This window comes from Bactrocera dorsalis, chromosome 4 (genome assembly GCF_023373825.1).
Source record: "Bactrocera dorsalis isolate Fly_Bdor chromosome 4, ASM2337382v1, whole genome shotgun sequence".
Classification (NCBI taxonomy): domain Eukaryota; kingdom Metazoa; phylum Arthropoda; class Insecta; order Diptera; family Tephritidae; genus Bactrocera; species Bactrocera dorsalis.
Genome location: NC_064306.1, coordinates 31,209,101 through 31,230,806, shown reverse-complemented (window position 1 = coordinate 31,230,806; position 21,706 = coordinate 31,209,101). Strand labels below are relative to the sequence as shown.

At 38.4% G+C, this 21,706-nt stretch overlaps 1 protein-coding gene across 1 annotated transcript in view; it reads right to left on the bottom strand.

The window, feature by feature from the left end:
- Positions 1-19,356, bottom strand: part of LOC105224091 (balbiani ring protein 3) — a 387,939-nt gene extending 368,583 nt beyond the window's left edge. The window contains exon 1 of the mRNA XM_049456831.1: positions 19,346-19,356. The gene's annotated coding sequence lies outside the window, so the exon portion shown is untranslated. The remainder of the gene's footprint in view (positions 1-19,345) is intronic.
- Between the last annotated feature and the right edge of the window lie 2,350 nt (positions 19,357-21,706).

Sequence of the window (21,706 nt, the reverse complement as noted above, 5' to 3'; positions counted from 1 at the left end):
CTGTCACGCGACTCAATTGTGTTGCTGGTGTTAAAGAAGAAGCAGCCGAAAATCTGAGTGCTGCAAAAACTGTCGACGAAATATATATCTCAATTAAGGAAAAAGTCAATGGCTGAGCGGCACAGCAACCGCAGCGACAAAACCACCGGCTGGCTGCCTCACTGTTTGCCTGACGGGCGCGCTCTCTGTGTGGGTGTGCCGCCAGGCAGTCTCTGGCAGCGTTGACGAAAAACCGCAATCGGGGTAACCGGTTGGCGGCCGAAATAAAATATGAGAAACTAAAATGAATTAAAAAATTATACAAAGACAAATAAAATGGATGAGGAAGATATATATTTATGCTTGTCTATATGTATTTCATAGTGAAGTGTTTAGTGCGGGCGAAAGCAAAGCGAAACCGCCAAAACCGAAGCAAACCGAAAAAGTGAAACAAACGGCCGTTTGCATATCAAAGCAACGCTGGCAAAGATGAGATGAGATTTTTTAATTAAATATCCTCTTTGGGGCCCCGTTTCACACCGTCGTGTATCTGTTTGAAATTTATTCCATTTTTAATTCCAACTCAAGGCGAATAATTGCATTCTATATTTTAGTAGAAGCACGGAAGTCATGCAAGGTGCAAGAGTGGGGGGAAAGAGCGTAAGCGTTTGAGCAGCAGTGTGTGGCTAGGAGTGAGAACTTAAACAAAATCTGCAAGTGAGCTTCAGCAGATTGTGTTTTGGAAAGAGTTTACTGATGGCGGGCTGGCTGGATGGATGGATGGCTATAACGAAGGCGATAAATGGAAAAACTTTCGCACTACTCGAGCGTAGACAAATACCTCTTCGTACTTAACTACATTTAAGTAAACAAATATACATATACATATAGTCAAATACTTACATATATACATATATACAAAGAGACCCTTATATACTATGTATGTGCACTGGTGTTGAAGAATGTGCAAATTGAATTGAATTTGTTTGCGTTCAAAAGCATTCAAATGGAATGTAAAATGTCATTGTCACCATCCAATGACAACGGCAACGCCAACAACAACAACAACAGCAACACTGACAATGACAGCGATGGATTTGAGTACAATTTGGCAAAATTTAATTTTCGTACATGCAACGAACGAATGAAAAAATATTGAAATGAAAACAATTCTTGCCCGCTTGTAAGAATAACGGATTGAGTTGGTGTACTGGTAATGGTGGTGGCTGTGGCACAGTGAAGTACACGAGTGTTGTCTTTATTATTTTAAAACGTTTCAATATAGTCACTTACAGGTAATAGTAACGAGTTGGGTTCGGTAGGGTTGCCATAAGTAAGAATAAAAAAAATGTTGATTTATGCCTATTTAAAAATATTATTATTAATAACAAGCAATATTGTGATTTAAAGGAACACTCTTCGGTGATAGCATAAAAAAAATATTTTTCAGAATTAAAAAAAAATAATGGATATTTATAGAACATGTCAATTTTTTGTTCAGATTAACAAACTGAAGGACACTGTATGCAGATCTATATACAAAATATGGGAATATGTCTTTTAAATGTTGGCCGCTGCTACGTCTCAGGTGATCCATCCATTGAGTCCAATTTTCGATGACTTGTTCGAGCATTTTGACTGGTAACTGGCGAATGACAAGCGTGATGTCTTATTCCAAGGTCTGTATAAAAGCTTGATTTACCGTATACATTTTGGACTTTACATATCTTTACAGTAAAAATGTCTAACGGTGTGATATCACACGATCTTGGTGGCCAATCGACCGCCCCGAAACGTGAAATTATCTGCTCACCGAAGTGTTCTCTCAATAAATCCATTGTTCGCTTAGATCACGGGCTTTATTTTGGACCGATGACTCCAACGGCCCACAAGCCACACGAAACCGTTGTTTTTTCTGGATGAAGTGGCAGATCTTGAATCTCTTTATACTGCTTTTTGTTGCAAATGTGCTTGTTTACATACCCATTGAGCCAGAAATGGTCCTCATCGCTAAACGAAATTTTCTTAGAAAACGTCGGATCTTTTTGAAGCTTTTCAAGAGTCCATAGATCGAAACGATGTCGCTTGGGAAGGTCGAGTGGCTTCAGTTCTTGCACAAGCTGTATTTTGTACGCTTTCAATTTAAGATCTTGACGTAAAATGCGTCAAGTCGTTCTATACTTCAGACGGAGTTGCTGCAAAGGTGCCAAAAATCTTTCATTTCTTAAACTTAAATTTGTAAAAAAACGACCGTTATTGACAAATAGTACTCTACTTCTTTAGAAGACAACAAGCTCCGTCGAAAGGTAGTTTGAGAGAGCGCACTTATCTGCTTCACAGCTTCAGAGACTATGAGGCTGAGAGAGGCTTCCTACCGAACTTCAACCTAAGATATAGATTCAAAAGACACTAGCCATAAATTGTCTAAAATTTTGTAAAGTAGATATAGTTCTCCTATTTAATTATGGATGGCTAAACGGTCTTTAGGTATTAGCCGAGTAAAAAAAATGCTTCTCCTGTGTTAAATTTTTTTTTGATGTCTTTTTATTTGCTGTCGTCACAGAAACGTTATGTGTCCCTTGCAGGTCACTAAAAACCCCCCTTAGAGGAACCGGGCCCACCCTGGGACCACATTTGCTTTACTTCGGGGTGGTGTTCCATTTTTCTCATTGAGAGATTGGCGCACCAGCTTTCAGGTCCCTTTTTGCTGCGAATTTCTGGATAATCTACCAGTTTGTTTCACTATACCACATAATGCTGATTAAATTCTCCGCGTTTATTGGACCAACCAGGTCTTCCACGGCTGTGCGTTCTCGTTGCCATCGCACACATCTGTTCAGATCTCAGCTCCATAAAATAAGACACTGTTTGTCTTCGACATTAGAAGTTTTATCTTTTTTTGGCTAGGGCTCCCTATTTTAGCCATTAGTCTGCTCAATTGAGAGATGGGTCCAGTCTTATGCCTAAATAGTTTACTGCTTTTTGTGCCATAAGTTATCCGTAGTAGCTCTCTTTTCCGTAACGAGCTGGAGGTTGTGTAAGTCGCGCCATGCTTGCGTCCATACCATGATTTGATTAAGTTTTTTTCTGGATTTTTCTATAATTATTGCTGCAATGTCGTCCGCATAGCCAATTAAGTACGACCTTTAGTATAACGTCGTAGCTGATATTCCACAAGTCTTTGCCGTGAATGGATTCCCCACTATGCTCTGAGATAGTCGCAGATTTCAAAGCTTTATTCGAGAGCGTCGATCATATCCACCTATTAGGCATTGTTGATGTCCGACATCTAAAGTCCCCAACAACACTATTTTTTTGTATTTATGCCATCTACGACTTCTACTTCTAGCTCCTTATTTGATTTTAAGTGTCTAAAGTGGTGTTGTCTAGGGAAACTCCTCCAGCTTCGTTGATAGCCGATTCGACTCTGAGTTTGAGTAGCTATTCATAGAGCTTTCTCGCTATATCAAGTATGCATAGTAGTTGGGACCCTCTTTTCACTTACTGATTAGCACCATCCGTTGCTTTTTCGAGGGTTCAGAGAATATTCCGACGCCGAAGCAGGCGTTATACATTTTCAATAGTACAACCGGTCGGTCTGTAGCGATTATTTTCGGAGTTTCTGCAGGGATCCCGTCCCGATCGAGTGATTTGTTGGTCTTGAGTTTGCCAGTGGTTAATTGCAGGTCTTCTATCAAATCAAAAATCAAACTGTACAATACTATTATACTTGGCTCTAATATATTGCAGAATGAAAATATTTACAGGTTCTAAAGCTTGCTATAACTTGCAGTCTTTATACTGTAAAAAGAAGCAAGGATATGAGACGAACATAGTGATGCCCTTTCGCACAGCGCACATATAAATTGGAAATTCCAATAGAAATAATTTATTTGTATATGGCAACCCTACTTTTTTTCTCGTCCACTTTGGTATGTCACTTACGAGTATACTAAATAACTGCGCAGTTAGTGATTTTTCTTTATCTATTTTAATTCACTCGCATTCGTTATATCCTTTGCTCGTGTACACATTGTTGTCATTGAGATTTCTACTTCCTTTGTAACAATCTGTAATGGAAACAGTTAGAACAAGCGACATTGGCAAAAAAGCTCAAAGTCATATTGAATGTAAACAACGAATGATTGAGCATGAGATGACTGAGTTATTAGTGAGGACTTGAATTCCTCAATGCTAGAGAACAAGACTGTACTTTATGAATCTAAAGATAGAAGGTGGTAAAAGTAGTGGTCAATTATTTCAAATCATGCTAATTCGTTTCCAGTAAAGATTAAAGAGTTATGTTATAATATATGATATGTATCGGACTTAACAATTTCAGATCCTTTACGAATGGAATTAGACGGTTAAGACGGTGATATTCACAACGCAAAAAAACAATCTTGGAAATTTTACTATAGTATTTCGGATGACCGTAAAATGAAATTGTTCCATATATCAGATACTCCAAATATATCAACGGAATGTGTGTATCGTAGCACTCTTGAATATTTGGGTATGAGAATGGTCTGTACAAAGTGGTTGTCGCGCGAGCTCTCATTTAAAGAAAACCGACGATGGGTCAATGATTCGGAGCAGTGTTGGGTGATGTTTAAGCCTAATAAACTCGAATTTTTATGTTGATATGGCACAGTGAATGAAAATAGTTACATCATTTCACACCAAAGTGTAATAGACAGATGATGAACTCGCTCCAAACATGGAAAAACACAACAGTCAACCGGAAAGGTTATATACATATGTTTTTTTTGTTTCGGAAAGGAAACCTCCAAAGATACTGCCGCTATAGATTCATGCACGATTCATGTTGCCCGCTAAAGACACCCCTCTTTCGGGATCACTCCCAGTTATTATTATCTAACTTTCATGGACTTGCGGAACAGTACGCCTACGTACTAAACTCTTATCTCTGACTGCAGTAGCTTGTATTTGCATCTACAGGACCGCTGTTAAGCATTACTTCGCAGGATCAAGCTGAGTCAGAATGCCACTTCATAAACTCCCTGCGAGATTTTTCAGCTGGTTTTAAGCTTGTCTGCTGCCGTTCTTTTATACTCAGTTCTTGGATTGCTCTTGCGGCTCACTCTTTCATTTTCGTCCATAAGAGCTTTGATTGCAGCATGTGATTTAAAATCTTGTCAGGCGATATGGCCCGCGTTTTCATCGGCTCTCTGGAGGTACTCTCTGAAACAGCCAAAGCCCGTTAAGAATTGACTCAGATAAACGTCTGTCTCTCCGTGTTGTATCTCCATGCAGGCTGGTATATTCTTAATGAGCCTATGCGTCCATCTCACTTTTTCTGCGGCATCACATGTCTTTGCCACTCTTCGAGGCTCGTCAGCCGTTAGACGCCTATTCAATCCTGCGGCATAAGAATAAATATGATACCAGTCGCTTCATGTGGGACCGTTCTAAACGTATAAAGGAGGTGGTCTGTATTTTGGGATTCATAAGGAATAGTTTTTATTGATTACCTTGACAAGGAAGGATAGCAACTACATATTACGTGGCGTTGTTGGACCTTTCGAAGAACGAAATCGCTATAATCAGTGTATGACCCTTGAAAGGAACTTGGAATACACAAAAAAAACACGAAACACAAAAAAGGATTGATTTGCTACAGTAGACCGGTGGTTTTTCAATGGACTTGTTAAATTTGCCGAAGTTTTGTACGTATTGTTACGGGAATAGTCCCGAAGATTTCATCAAACGCCATAAACTCATGAAAAGTTATTATCTCAGGTGGTGTTACCTTTTAAAGATTGAGAGCGCCACAGCAGCGCTAAGTTTTGATTTCAATTGGTCAACCAGTTCCCAGTCCACTTTCGGTTATTGGCAGTGTCGACTGAGCTGAAAAAAGTTATTTCTTGAAATTTCTATTTTTAACGCTCTCTTAAGGAAATGATGTCTTAGAAAATTGGCAAATTTCTCTACTCTACAAAAATAGCTTCTCAATATTACACGCTTGCATGTAAGCTTCAACACCTCGCATACACCACTAACGCCACCATCCCATGGCGAAATATTGTTTCACTTCCGACTTGCTTTACTACTTCCTTGAGAATTAATTACAACATATTTATCACTTCCTTTATAATTTTGTTAAAATTATGTGAAAAATCTAATAAATTTTGTGTGTAATAGAAAAATGTAGCGAGCAGCTTAAATAATGATAACGTATAATTTATGTACTGCACAGAATACAGGGTGAGCTAATAATTTAGCGGCAAGTGCCGTGTATGTATATCCCTACATATGCCCTTAAATATATTTATGCCAACAATATATTTTTCTGCTTGTTAGTCCGGTACATACATCAGGCTGCAAAGGTTCAGAGTAGCAACACAATACAGTGCGGCGAGTCTATCCACCGTGTAGACCACCATGACGCCACCGCAGGTCGGGCCAATGTGCCGTCTTTGTGCGCCAGCGACCAGCGTCGCTTTCGCCGTTTAGTTGCCGTCGCCATCGCCATCGCCAACGCAATTGCTAGTCGCTTCCTTTGGCGCGTTAAAAATTTGCGCAATGCATTTACTTGGCTGCCAACAGCAACAACGACAATAACTACAACAAAATCAACTACGGTATGGTCTCTTAAAAACAATTTATGAAAGTAGTTATGGAATAGTGGCAGTACGGAGAGAGTACTCTCACTCGCCCGCTCCGCGCGGTGAAGCACCAGGACACCGCCGTAGCGAAGCGTAGGAATCCTAAAAATTTAACAAAATGACCGACAACGCTATTCTATCGGCCATTAGGGGTGTTGAGCAGGCGCGCCGCCATAATGGTGTTGTTATTTTGTGTGTTGTTGTTGCTGGTTTCGCATGTGGTTGGCTACGCCGTATGGCGGTCGGTAAGGTGGCATGCAACGTGTGGATAATGTGGCAAAAGCGTTTGTGGCAATTTACTATGTCGCTTTTCAGTTCACTCATTCACCAACCGATTCTCTCCCCTCGCCCCATCGCATCTGTTAACGTTTGGCGCGTACTTTATGAGCCGTAAAGTTCCGCTAGAAATTTGGCGCGTACCAATTATGTGGTAATTAATTTAATTTGGTGCTGCTTTTGGGTTCTGTTGCATAAATGTTACACATTTATTTTTAGCAACGAGCGTCGCTCACAAACACATATATATCTATGTGCTTATGTACTCCTTCATAAATATTGTCTGCATTTTGGGTTGGTGTTGCGACGAGCGGTAAACGATACTGTTCGCACAGTTTACTTAAACATAACAAATGTGTATTTAAATAACCTCGCTACAAGAGTGTTCGACACATACATACAGTGTTCGACACAAACATACATACAGGTTTGTCCGGAAAGTAATAAGGCCGATTTTCTTCCGTCGCGAGTGTTCGCACACCGACTGGATTCTGTAGAGGGCGTTCCTAGCTAATGAACGAGTCAGTTGTCTCCGAGCATCTTGATAGTCAGACAAACAGGCAATCTTGCGAGTGGCACACGCCAGTGTCTCCTCGCCCAAAAAGTGAAGTATGACCAAATGCAAAGTAAAAATTAGTCCTTTTATTTTCCGGACAATTCCTGTATATAAAAAAAATCGAAAAGAATTTAGAATATCAAACACATATGTTAAGGAAGTTCGTGGTTCAAAATTTGCTCGGAACTTCAACGAGATCTCGACTAGATTAAAAAAGCAAAAACGTTATCTTTGGTTGCAGCGAACCTATAATACCTTTCACAAAGACAATATATTTCTTGAAACAAAAATTTAATTCCGATCGTTCAGTTTGTATGACAGCTATAAGCTCTAATGGTCCGTTAACCCTGGTTCTAACAAATAAGTAGCTTCTTGGGGAGAAAAGGGTGAGTGCCAAATTTCAGGTCGATATCTGAAAAACTGATATATAAACACAGATGTCGGACTGACAGACAGAATAAGTAGTTCCTGGTATGAAGGATTACATCTAAAGATGGGCGGTGCTATGTATTCAAAAACAACTTATATTTTCCAGTGATTTACTTTTGAATGGACTAAAACGATCTTATAATATTTTATTCGCTATAATGTATTTGGTCTTTTTTTTACTGTAGGGAAAGCATCACAAACCGGAGTGCGTAACTTCAATCCTCTAAACCTAACCTATTCCCAAATCAAGACTTTCTATCATCGGTTACTACATATGTGGGAAGGACAAGACATTTAAGTTTCCTTTATTGTACGGACTGATGGACGCTTTTTCTGTTGAAAAAATTTCAGTTTTGTCTTTATGAATGCTTATGCTTCGCTTTCCATTTTTCAGTCGACTCATATGTCAGTCGACTAAGGCTGTCGTTAAATTATCGAGCGTAAAATTACCACCGAGTGCGGTTTTTTGTTTTTCCTTAATATTTGAAAGCGAGGGCAAGAAAATAATACATGTTCAGAATCTTCTTTATACTCTGTACACGTCAGACAGTTCGGACTAATGTCATTGTAGAATCTGTAAACGCAGCTTCTATGCACCCATGGCCACTGAGTATTTGAGTCAGATGGAAATCCAAGTCCACAGGTCGTCTGTCTATCCGCGAGTGGATGTGCTGTTTAAGTCTGTTTTTAAAATAACTCTTTATAATGTTTATGAGGTACTCAATATACGTAGTAGTCAGGCACGTTTTTCATCCAGGGTTTGGATTATGTGTGCCCATGAAGCCGTATTGCATCTCCGATAATTTTCCGGTTTTCATGGCTAACTCCAAACGATTCCGTATTATATTCTCGTTCAATTTATTCACCAATTTACCCATTCTGTCAAGCATATACAGAGGTCGGAATGATGCAGGTTCTTCAGGTGGTTTCTTTGATTTTAGAAGCAGAACCAAACGCTGTATTTTCGACGAGTCGGGAACCCCTCTTCTTTTGTACAAGCGTTGTACATTTTAGCGAACAGTTGATGTTTTGAGCTTATAACTTCCTTCCTCTATTGTTAATTCGGACTAAATCTTTGAGCAATTGAAATTAAATTTCGACTAAGATAATAGAAAAGTCGATCGTGTACTGGGAATAATGTGCAGATAGTCGTAAAACAGAACTTTGGTAAATAGGAGAGAAATTATGTTTCATTAGAAGAACATCATTTCAAACACATCGATAGTAACTCGCCACCAGCTATGGCAATTTGGAGGTGGAGTTTTTATGCATCCACCTTATGTTCCGGACTCGGCACCAAGTGATTAATTTTTACTCTTGACGAATCTTAATAAGGCTTCTTATGTATCCTAGTTTGTAATTCCCATTACTATATATACAACTATTTATCATAATCTTCTTAGTAGAATTATTATTTATTAACAATCCGAGACGGTATGTTATTATTGTATTACCGAGCTCAGGTATTCTTATGTGTGTGTTGATCACTAATGATTTTCTTTTGCACTTCCGTGTACTGGAAAGGTCATTTCTTGAACGCATAATGACTTGAAGCTAACGGAAAATGAGACACACATAAGGAGAATGTGTATAATAAAGAGTCAACATTATTATAGCTGTGTATGTTCATGAATATATTAACATAATATTCTGCACACTAACGCGTTCCTACTTCCAGCAACGCCAACTCCAGCCTCTCTGTGGAGGTGAATGAATGTCGCCACACAATTCTTCGACTTGGATCTAGTGTGTATGTGCGTGGGAGGCAATTGAGGTACGATGAAGAGGACAGCTGAAATGAGGAGTAATAATGAGTGAAAAAGGCAAAACAAAAAGCTCGTAGGCGCCAGAAAACGAGGCACGAAAGGCAGGTAGCAGATGGACGTTGCCCGATGAACAGGCGCAGTCAAAGTTGGAGTTTAATTAACACGCTGCCGTTAAGGTTGAGGCGTGGCGTTGAGATTGCGACTGTTGCCTTTGGGCAGACATTAATTTCACACGTCTCTACACGAGTTAATACTTCAGTGATGACAAGGAAAGCGGAAAATTGTCTTAAATATATATTTACATTGCTATATATGTGGACTGAATACATACATGTAGCCAAATGACAAATACAGACGCTCTTCGGTGGATAAACATGCGTGGAAGAGCAAATATTTAACAAAAGTGCGAATGTGTTGAGTACCTTACGCAACTCAAAGGCGCACAAAAATTAAGAAAATAGCGGTGTTTCACTTTAAAATGTGAAGTGGTGCGAATATTCATGTAGTAGGGTTGCCACGTAGGTTTCCTACTTTTTTAAAGAAAAAACCCAGAAAAGTGAAAATGTTTAAATCAATTTTTCGATGACTCGTTTGAGCATTTCGACTGGTAAACGTTACATATCCCTACGGGAAAAAGTCTAACCAATCATCGTCGAGATCACGACCTTTAATTTCAGACAACAAATAGTCGGTTTTCATGGCATGATAACGATTACGTCCTCACCGGCATCATTTTTGAAGAAATATGGACCGATGATTCTATCGTATCCAAATCGTTGTTTTTTCTGGATGAAAAAGAGGCCGGACCGCTCGTCGTTCATCCTTTTGTTGATGTTGGTGTGATGTGTTGTCCAGCTGTGCGATCTGACATTGCGGTGTCATTGCGGATGATTTATAGTGTTGGTGTGTGGTGTAGTAATGTGAGTTGTGACATGGTGAATACGTTATGCCAGTGTTGTGCGACTGAATAATGTTGTCTGCTAGAATGGTGTGTTGAGAATTATTTAGCCAACTCTAAATTGAGGAGCTAAAGATAATCGAGGTATAGATTTACATAAGTGTGTGCGTGTGGAAAAGACGAAAATAAAACCTATGAGCTTTTAAATAACCTTACATTCCCAGAATGATTGTTTACCGTAATATTGATAGCTTTTCCCCAAGCATTGGGTGGTTTGAACCAGCCATGAAAACTGTTCAGACCATGTTAGAATTTATACGAGTTGGTTTACACTTTGTAAGTAAAAAATAGGCTGAACACAAGTAAGCAGCTTCATCAGTGGCAATCAGTCAACAATCTTGAACGATCTTTCCCGGAAATGAAAAAAAAAATGAAGAAGTGTTTAATCAGTAAAAACTAGTAACATATTTTTGCCACGAGTTCAACGTGCTCACCATCCAGCTGCTCTAATGGTTTGTAAGGAAGTATCTTGTAAAAACAAGTCCAACGTCTTCACTTCTCTGAAAATGGGGTAAAAGCTGGCGCAAAAGTGTACCAGAAGCATATTGTAAGGGCGTGGTAAATCAGTAAAGCAATACTTTATTCAATAGAAGATCCAGCCTATGAGACAAAAACCACACAGCAATGGCTTAAAAGCGATATTCTTGGTTTCCAAGCTGCAGAGGATTGGCCGTCTAGAAGTCCAAATTTTTTTTCATTGGACTACCTTTTGTGGTCTGAGTTGGAAAATATGGTCTGTAAAATACTCCACAGAAAAAAGTATAGTCACAAACAATTCTTGGTTTGAGCCGCGTCGTCAATACCTATAGAATCTATGCGTGTTGGTACTGTCCAATGGCCGAATGGCTTGATAGTTTGTGTGAAAGCAAAGCGTAAGCATTATAAAATAAAAATAACTTTATTGTAGATAAAAAGTGTTGTATAATTTGATTTTGTAATGGCCTGAACTTGTAACAGAACTTATGGCATGACTAGATAAGGTAAATATACGAGAACCGCGATCTTAGATCATTATACCCAATGGCAGGACTAAGTATGTAGTTATATTTTAAAAGGTATTCGACGATTCTTTGTGGGTGTTACAAACTTCGCGACAAGCTTAATATACCCTGTTTAGGGTATAATAAGTATAAACTACAATTGACAAAATCTCTTTTTTCAAATTTTCCTAATTTTTTTCTGAACTACTTGCTTTTAATAAATTTAAAATATTTATCATTTTCAAACCATGGCAACAAGAGCACGAAAATTACTGCACCTTTAGTGTATTGTTGGCACTCAACAATGCATTTTTATGCGACACAATAACATATACCCACACATAAAAATAACTTGTACGACAGCTATGTAATCGCGAGTGTAGTCATTAAAGTATCCAATGTTCACATTTTAAGAAGAACATATTTTTAACGTCAACAAAAATAAACAAACCCGTAAACAAGTCACCCCCTAAGCTGCTAAACAAACTTTAAAGTATACTTCAACTGACACGCAGACACACATACACCCCTGCATACAAACACAAAAGCACGAGCACACTTTCAGGACAAGTCAGTCGCGCTAACAAGCAAGCTGCAGCCAGCCATTCAAGCGACAAAGCCGCGTTTTTTGTGCGCAGACCACTTCATTTTAGGGCAGGCAGCACATCAGCGCCGCTCAGTAGACGCGTCTTGCTTAAATGCGCGTACGTGTGTGTATATATATGTGGATGTGAAAGCGAAATATATGTTTGTATGTGTGCGTTGTTGTGCTTGTCTCCAAGTCTTCATGCAGTTTATTTTTGTTGTCAACTTGTCAGCATCGCTGACATTCTACCACCATACATGCAGACGCTCTTACACGCCTCCACCGCCACCCCTCCGTACGTTCAACGTCCTCGACTCGCTTTCGCAGCCATCTTTGGCTTTGCCACTTACACATGTACATATGCACACATTCATATATGTGCATTGTGTTCCCATTCTCGTCATCTTCGGCGTCGTTGTCGTCATCGTCATCGTTGGTCGTTGTCTCGTATGTCGCTTTTGTTGGCCATGTTGTTCCTCATTGCCTTTAACGGCACTGCGTTTACCGTGCTTTTAATGAGTATTGCATAAATCCGTTGAAGCTGAAGTTACACGCCTTACATATGCTCACAAACAAGCTTGAAACAAGCACAAGCCACCACACACACATATCGCTTGCTCACCTGCATTTTCTTGCTGGCGCACATAGAAGCACCTGTTTAAACTCACACACACATACACATACAATTTGCTGTTGACGGCTAAGTACGCTGTAATTATAAGAAAAGGTTTTAATAAAGCAACAGAAACCACTTTAACACGCTCTTATCGCCGCCTCACAGCCTTAAAAGTATTTTAGTCACATACATACATATATACACACACATATGTACAGATGTTGTTGTTTATTCGTTTGTCTGCATTCATATGCTTGACTGGCTTGTATACGGCATGGCACGGCACCTGATTTCATTGTAATTAAATTCTTTCCTTTGTTTTTCTCCTCACAAAGTACTCATCTCAAGTGCATATGTGAGGCGATTTATCTTTTTTTCGACTTTTTGTGCATTTAAATATACGGATTTACTGGGCGCGAACAATTTTCTCCTCAAAGACCATTGCAAATGCTGAAAATGAACTGTAATTAAAGCTCAAAAAAAAAAATGTAAATGAAAAAACATACACGTAATAAAGTCAAAGACTTTTAATTGATAATTGCTGAAATAAGAATAAATTGTCTGTTGAGCAGTGAATTAAACGAGAGTTGTGAAAAATCGGAATTAAGTTCTGTGGATTTTTTTAAATCTCCTCAGGAAATATTTTATACATACATACATATAGGACTATTATACAAATTCGATGAATATTCATCAAAACCACAAAATTAATGATTAGTGAGTTATTCATTATTTTCCAACCTACTTCTTAATTGGCGTAGACACCGCTTACGCGATTATAGCCGACGTTTTCGTTGGGTGTTTTTTTTACGTGGCGGGTCCCAAACCTAGCGCACAACCCTATGTAGGGGATGTTTCGCCTTCTCACTTTAGCTCGCCTTAAAACGGATGTTCTTAGGCTACCCAGAGGATACTTGGCCAAAGACCGGAAGTCGTGAGCTGCTTGAGCCATATGTAAAAGAATCGTTTCTGGCCACTCCTAGTGAATGGCGATCAGAGAAACTTTCCTCACTTGCGTGAACTTCTACACATGACCACATCCTCCAACCTACTACTAATAAAAACAGCCCTCACCTTGGAAGGACCATTTCTTTTAGATTATACTTTTGCCTTGGAAGATAAGCCTTGCCAAACTCTTGTGAAGAAATATTTTCAAATAAAAATTTTTCTTAATGACAACTTTCTTTTAGTCTGTTTAAAAATGAACCCAATATAGTTGGTTAAAACAAAATTCTCTATCTCGGTTTGGTATAGTTACACTTTATTTAATTTAATGTATGTAAATTACGCACGACGTTACAATGTACATATATTGCTTTACAAAATAAACCGAAGGCTAGGAAAGATACGGAGGCCGATGTTAAAATTGATTTAAGTGCCCAAAAGATTCTATCATGCAGGCTGGTCGTATTACGTTAATACCGACTTGACCGTAGCACGTAGGAACAATATACGAGGTATGTTTAAAAGGCTTAAATGGCCGCCAGTATGCTGGTTCAAGCCTTTTAAATGGCCTCTACGTCTGCATAACGCTTTCCTTTCATGGTAATGTGCATTTTTCGAAAACGAAGAAGTCGCACGGCGCCACATCAGCTGAATACGAAGAGTGGTTAATGTCTAAAATGTGATTTTTGGTCAAAGCGTCGATCTTCGAATGTAATGTCTAAGCAAACGTCTATTATCGATGTAAGTTTTTTTAATGCTTTCCGCGTTAGATTTTTTATTACATCAGCAGTCACCAAGTCGCAGCATATTTCCCTCTAACTGTCGCCACATCTATGAGGATGCCAATGTTTTGAATTCCTGTCTATTGTCAAATGTTTCGAAGCCACGGAACTTGTTTACTGCTATACCCTGTTTTCTTTAAATTTTTCCTTGGATAGTTAATTGTAGGAGCTCATACTTAGAGTGCCTCAGAATATGTCCTTGGTAGGCTGCTTTTCTTTGTTTTACAGCTTTCAGCAACTCTGTATTGCGGCTAACACTTCTCAAAACTTCACTGTTTGTAACTCTACCTATCCATGGAATTTTTAGGATTCTTCTAATAGGCCATAACTCGAAAGACTCTAGCTTGTTCATATCTTGATTTTAACAGTCCACATTTGCATGACATAGAAAAGCACTGACCAAATGTAGCATTTTAAGAATGTATTTTGGTTGTGAGGTAGAGGTCATGACTTCATAATATGTTTTTGTATTTGAGAAACGTTGTTCACACAAATTTGATTCGACATTTTATTTTTTTAGAACAATCGCAATTTTCGTTGATATGACAACCAAGGTACTCGAAAATTTTAACCCTTTCGATGGGCAGATTGTTAATCGTGAGGTTTGTGTCTATTTCCGCGTTATAATCATAAATCTAAGACTCATCTCCAATAGTAATACGTTTCGTGACATCCTCTTAGTCGAAAGGCATTGTTTCATAGACGTTAACGTGACGCTGTTTTCCGAAAAAATGAGTGATTTTAGAGCCAACGTGCTTTCACCTTTCTTAGACACAAATTACCTTTCATAATGGTTTTCACTGATCTTTTTGATATTTCAACGATGCTAGTAAGATCCACTTCCTTTATTTAATTTACCTGTTGATCAGCACTTGATGTTGTTGGTCGTACTGGAATGGTTCGTCGCTATTGCGTACTCGGCCCTCTTTGAATAATTTGTACCAACCAAAAACACTTGCTCGAGACGAACAGTTATCAACGAAGACTTTTTCCAATATTCTGAGCGTTTCGGGACTAGAAATTTGATTGCGTACACAAAATTAATTGAACCTTTTTCGTTGAATAATTTCACTCATAAAAAGGTCTCACAGTTAGCAATAAGTTAAATATTTCTCATAATTTATTTGTTTTTAAGTTTCCTTTCTTATTGGCCTCTTCATTTACGATTATTGACCTCTTTAACAATTGCATATAGCAAAAATTATTATGAAATGAACGTGAAAATAAGTTTAGTTTTCGCTGGAATTATTTTTGTAACAATTAAAATATTCCTGTTCAGTAATTCGAATGCTATTTGGCGCTTCAACACAGCAATATTCAAATTTAAATTGCTTAACATTTTTTACCAGAAAATTTTCTTAGGCGAAGTAACTTTTCGCTGCACACAATATTCTGCCTTAATTTGCAGTTGAAATATTTCACGTTGCCGAACTAAACTTGCTGTAATTTCATTTTTCAAGCAATTCCTTATTCCCGCATCCTGTGTACGAACTTGCGCACGGCCGCCCCGACGACTAGTGTGCAGTGCCGGGCAACCAGGGCGTATGGCTTGGCTGGCGTGCAACATAGCGTGTCGTGCAGCAAATGCGCTGTGCGCCAAGTGTTTTTTTTATGAAATTTGTTTTCTTTTTCCGCCAGCCAACATGCAACACGAGCGCGAGGAAACTTCGTTGAAGGGCATACTCGCAGACATATCGGCGAAACGCTTGGCGTGTTGCAGCAGCATGAAAGAGAATGAGTGGAAAAAAGAAAGCTACGGTAAGAAGTTGTTAAGCGACAGGAAGCAGTGCAGAAGAGGTTGATAAAAATGAAGCACAAGTGGAAGGGCGTAGCAGCTGTGGCGATACCTTGAAATAAGTAGCAATCATGCCACAATGTCGCGTGGCGGTTGATGTTGTATTTTGTTGCTATTTTTCCCTGTCTGTCCTGCGTTGTAAGCAACAGTTTCCGCCACACACTGCAGCACACGCTTTGCGTTTGCTATCGCTCCGCGACATGATTCTGTTGTTATTGCTTTAATGCCACGTCGCCATTTTTTGAAAGTGAAATCCCGCAGTTGCTGTACTATGTGCGTGTTGGTGGCTGTTCGTGCACAGCTTCGGACGAAGTTCATAATATGTTCACTTATCCTATAATGAAATGCACACGGCATACAGCTGCTTGGGTAGTCATTTTCTGGGTTAATTATAAATTTATTATAATAAGTACTTCGGGGCATCTTTGAGAGTGAAGCGGGTAACATCCGTTCGACCTATATACTTGTATCAAGTATGGAGATGTATTAATAGGAATGCACATACATCGATAAGTGTATTTCTTCGCGGATAATGTAGTTACTTTTGCCTTACTTTCTAGTATATGAAAAGTAAAAGGTGAATAACTCCATTGTAATCCTTTTTAGCGGCGCATACAATTATTTTTCTTTACAAGAGAACTAATTATAAATGACTAAATCACTTAGTAAAGCGCTATGAGCAGCTTGGTTTAACCATTTTGTTTAACAGATGACTTTGAGTTTTAAAGTGTGGCCTACCCTCAGGCGATTATATCAGGTTGGCACAGAGGGATTGTGCTCCTTGTAATGGTGTTGAAGATTTGACCAATCTCTTGATACTTACGCGTGGAGTACTTTCTTTTCTTTTCCAGTCTTTTTTGTGCGGTCAACTACAAGTTGGTTTCTTCCATGCCCAGGGATCCACATGATCTTAATTCTGTTAATATGTTGATATGAAATTTCTTTTATATTGTAGACCAGCACTGTGCTAGTTGTCTCATTCAAAATAGCGTTAATTGTCGATTTGCTATCGATACATACGATACATTATTTCCCGTTTGTCCGACAAATGGAATCATAGATCATATGATCATCAGCTGTAAATATGGGACAGTACGTTGGTTAAATTCCGACTCAAGTAAAGTTGGACTACTTTGGACCAATACCGAAATTTGGTCATACATTTTTTGACTTTGTTTGAGTAATAGTTAAGTGAGCAGCAGAGCGCATAATAGTTTTTATGTAATTTTAATTTTGCAAGAGGAGATACTCGAGAAAAATTTCTTTTCGAAAATCACAGGTATGCTGTCTCATTAACGTGAAACACAGCGAGTCTTCCCTGATCTAGGTATGTTTTTCTACCACTTGAAGACCACTGTGGGATATTATTTACTACATATTAGTGAAAAGAAATCAACTAATTTTCCACTGTGTTCGTGTTATGCTACAAGCTTCATCTTTCTTCTCATTACAAGGGTGTTCAAAAAACTATCGCGAATTTTTGTCTGTTTTTTCAAAAAATATTATTGTATTTATTCATGAATAAATCTATTTTGTCCCCTTCAAAGTAATCCACCATGAGATATTATACACTGTGTGCCAACGGTTTTTCCAAATCTGTCGAAGGCACTTTCAAAAAATCAATTTTTTTTTCATCTTCTTCAGCTCCTCCTTCGATGGCCGTTCTTTATCTCGTCAAGAGGAAGCGTAATGTCGTCCTTTCATGGGTCCTCTCCCAGTTTAGGGAACAAAGAAAAAGTCACAGAGGGGCCAGATCTGGGGAATTACGGTGGCTAGCGGCATTATTAGTGTGTTGTTTTTTGCCCAAAAAACGTCGCGCCCCCCCAAAGCAAACGATGTGTGTGAGCAGGGGCGTTATCGGGGTACAAAAAAGCCATATTTTTGTTCTTCCACCAAATCCGGGCGTTCTGGCGGATTGCTTAGCGCAAAATTGGCCATACCATGCAGGAAATATTCCTTATGCCCGTTCTTACCGATGGGCAAGAACTCATGCTGCACCACGCCCCTGCAATCGAAGAAAACTGTCAGTTACGATTCGCGATACTTTTTGCACACACCTCGTATGTGGGACTAGAAATATGTGGACTCGTATATGATTTTTTATTCAAAAAAATTTCAAGGGAGTTCTTTTTTCGCTAAAGTAGAAAGGAAACGTAAGTCAAGCGATAGTGAGGTGTGTTCAAAAAAGAACGAGAATTTTCGTTTCTTGGAGAAAATAACTATTCAATTGCTTTCGTTAAAGTTGTTGCTTTCAAAGTGGTGTCCATTCGATATTAGCACTCATGCCAGTGCTTCTTCCAATCTTCAAAAACAATTTCTCAACATCCAGTTTTGGGGAAAGCCTTTCTAAAAATTTTATCCGTATTTCTCTAATAGGAAAAAGTCCAACGAGGAAGATCGTTACATTATTGTTTCTGGCCAAGAATTCACAAAAAAGCAACGAAGTATGAGCTCATAAAAACACGACTAACCTTAGCGGCTGACTAAAGCCAAAGTAGGCAATAAAACACGGCTGATAATTGCAATAGTTTACTTCAGGGCTTTGCATATCAATACAAGCATACTAAAAAATAAAAAAATCACAATGAGACTTTGCAAACCAGTTAAATTTTTAATTTTAAAATTCCCGTTGTTTTTTAAACCACACCTCTCTAGGTTTCGTTCATTTCGCTACCGATAATTTTGAGTGTCGAAAACTTCACCATTTTCCTGAAGTCCAATTGTCGAAAATATCAATAGAATATAATGATAAAGATCATTATGCAACGAATGCATCTTTCCAAATCGCAGCTGAATCTCCACAAAATAGACTTATTTCAGAAGCAGATTGTGGTCTGGAATGGTTACAGAAAACAGAAACGAATGGTAGGAAACAAACTGCAATAAATTCGCCCAGAACCGGAACGCAATGGCCAATTGGAAATAAAAACTTTGTTCTATCTGGACAACACAAGGGTACATTGATTGCATCACCAGCTTCAGGAGCTTGGTTCGGATATTTTTAGACATTGAGCTTATAAGTTGGACCTGACATCAAATAATTACAACCTCGTTTCTATTAAAGTGCCATTCCATCCGAAACGAACATAACTTGTTGGAAAAAATGTTGCATTTTTGTCCGAACTCTGATGACTAAAGCCTTCAATTTAATGAAAAACAAGCAAAAACATTGACTTCGGTTGCACCGAAGCTATAATATACTTCACAAAAACAAAAGATTGCCTTACAAGAACTTGATTTTGATCGATCAGTTTGTATGACATCTATACTGTTATACATATGGACAGACTTGACGGCCACATGGACGCTAAATCGACTTTGCACTCCATGTTATTATAAAAACATTTGTATATAGTAGGATGGAATAAATAAAAAAGGGGACACTTCACTTGGAATAACGGACATCAAAGCATAAAGTCGAATGTAGCACCAAATTATCAAACAAGAAATTTAGCCTATTTTTTCCACATATATGGTATATACAAGTATTTTAAAGTATCTCCGAAGTTTCCTACTGAGTGTTACGAACTTGCTGGCGAACTTAATATATCTTACTCAGGGTATCTGAGAGGATTATAATATGAGTTAGCAAATATAGTACTATGATCAAATTGAAAGGTGAATTTTGTCCATTTCATTTTCTTAAAAAGTAATCCCCTCCCGCTGCAATACACTTATGCCAGAGGGAATTTTTCCAGAGATCATAGCAGTTGGAAAAATATCCGTTTGATGACCAAGCTCAGAGCACTTTGTCATAGTCCTCTTCATTTTTAATGCCCATTCAAATATGTCTCGATCCTTCTCCAATTCTCGGAGTATCTATCTCATCCCGTGCTGTGGTCAATTCTAACGTTGCGAGGTTAGGCAAGCTTGTTTTGAAATGCCGTTCCACCGTTCCATTATACAGAGTTGATGATAAAGTACTCTGCGGAGAGCAAGAAAGTGCAAGTCGAGTAGAAAATACGTTCGCTTGACTGTTGTGATTACAACTTTTTCGACGACGAATCTTCCTAGTATTTGTGGATGTTACCTTGGATAATGATCTCTCCCAAATTTCTGAAAGTTACTTCCGTCATATTAAAGGCTTTCCATATAAAGCACTTGATTACGATGTTTCCAGGTTTGTATGGCAGCTTATGCGGGAAATTCAGTCCCCACAACGCAAAAACTGAGGGACTAGTTTTCATATATACAGAAAGAACAAAAAAAACAAGCGGAGAAGCTTGATATGCGTTTTAAACCAACTCAGTACGTCACATTGATCATGTTATAGGATACCCTTGCCACGTTTACCTTTGGGTTGTTACAAACATAGCCTTGCAAACTTAATGTATCAGCTGTTGAGAGTATAAATATGGTAATATAAACTATAAATATTATTTTTGAAAATTCGGATATCACCTTCGAATGATTCAAGTAATCTTTAACTATGTACATTGTGGTTTCCTCCTAAATATCATTACATTTATTTTAAAAATATTCTTCACACCGCAAATAAAAATGAAAATATCTGCAATATTCCCTGTATATTGCACAATATTATAACAAAACGTGACTTTACTGTTTCTGTACTCACGAGTCTACGGAATAAATAAAATTCATTTCACATTTTGCATATTATTTGTCAAGCAAATAGCTGAAAACGAAAAGTGAATATTATGATCACAAATATTGCTTTTGCGAGCATTGCCAAGAATACGTTCAAGTGCCTGACTAATTTGCATACAAATGAAATGTAATTGATTTAAAACACAAATACTTGCATTCCCTGTCATTGAAACAGCAATCCAGCAATTAACCTAAAATTTCCAGAGCGATATTTAATTATTTATTTTAGTTAAGGGACGTGCCTTTGGTTTTGTTGGCATTTGACATTAATCAATTTGAGTTGTTGAGCGGAAGATGAGAGCGTGAGTGTTTGTTGGTTTGTGCGCTGTGTGGTGGAATCCGAAGGACGTGTCGCAACCTCCGCAGGCACTGTTTTCGCAAGCAAACGATTAAGTGAAGAGCCTCTCCTATTAAACACTCCATTAATCAATATGCGCTAATGTGACACAAAGGTATTTTAATTCGGTTAGCTGCAATCCACACAATGCAAATTCGCAGTCCAAAGGATATGAAGGTGATCCTTTGCTCACGCACTTGGTTCCTTTGTCACGGATTCTGTAAAGATTTGATGAATGAATTTGTTAAATCTTAAACGTTATTTGTATGTTGGGCGTGTGTTAGAGGGATGCTGTTCAAATATCCATTTTTTGAAGCAATAAAGCTTTTCATTACATGCGATTGAAGCTCGTTGTCTGGTATGTAATGGTGCTTGACAAATTGTTAAGCAATGACATATCGGCCAATTAATCAAAATTTATGAAATCGTCTTGAACAAATGATGAATTTAAAATGCTTAGAATT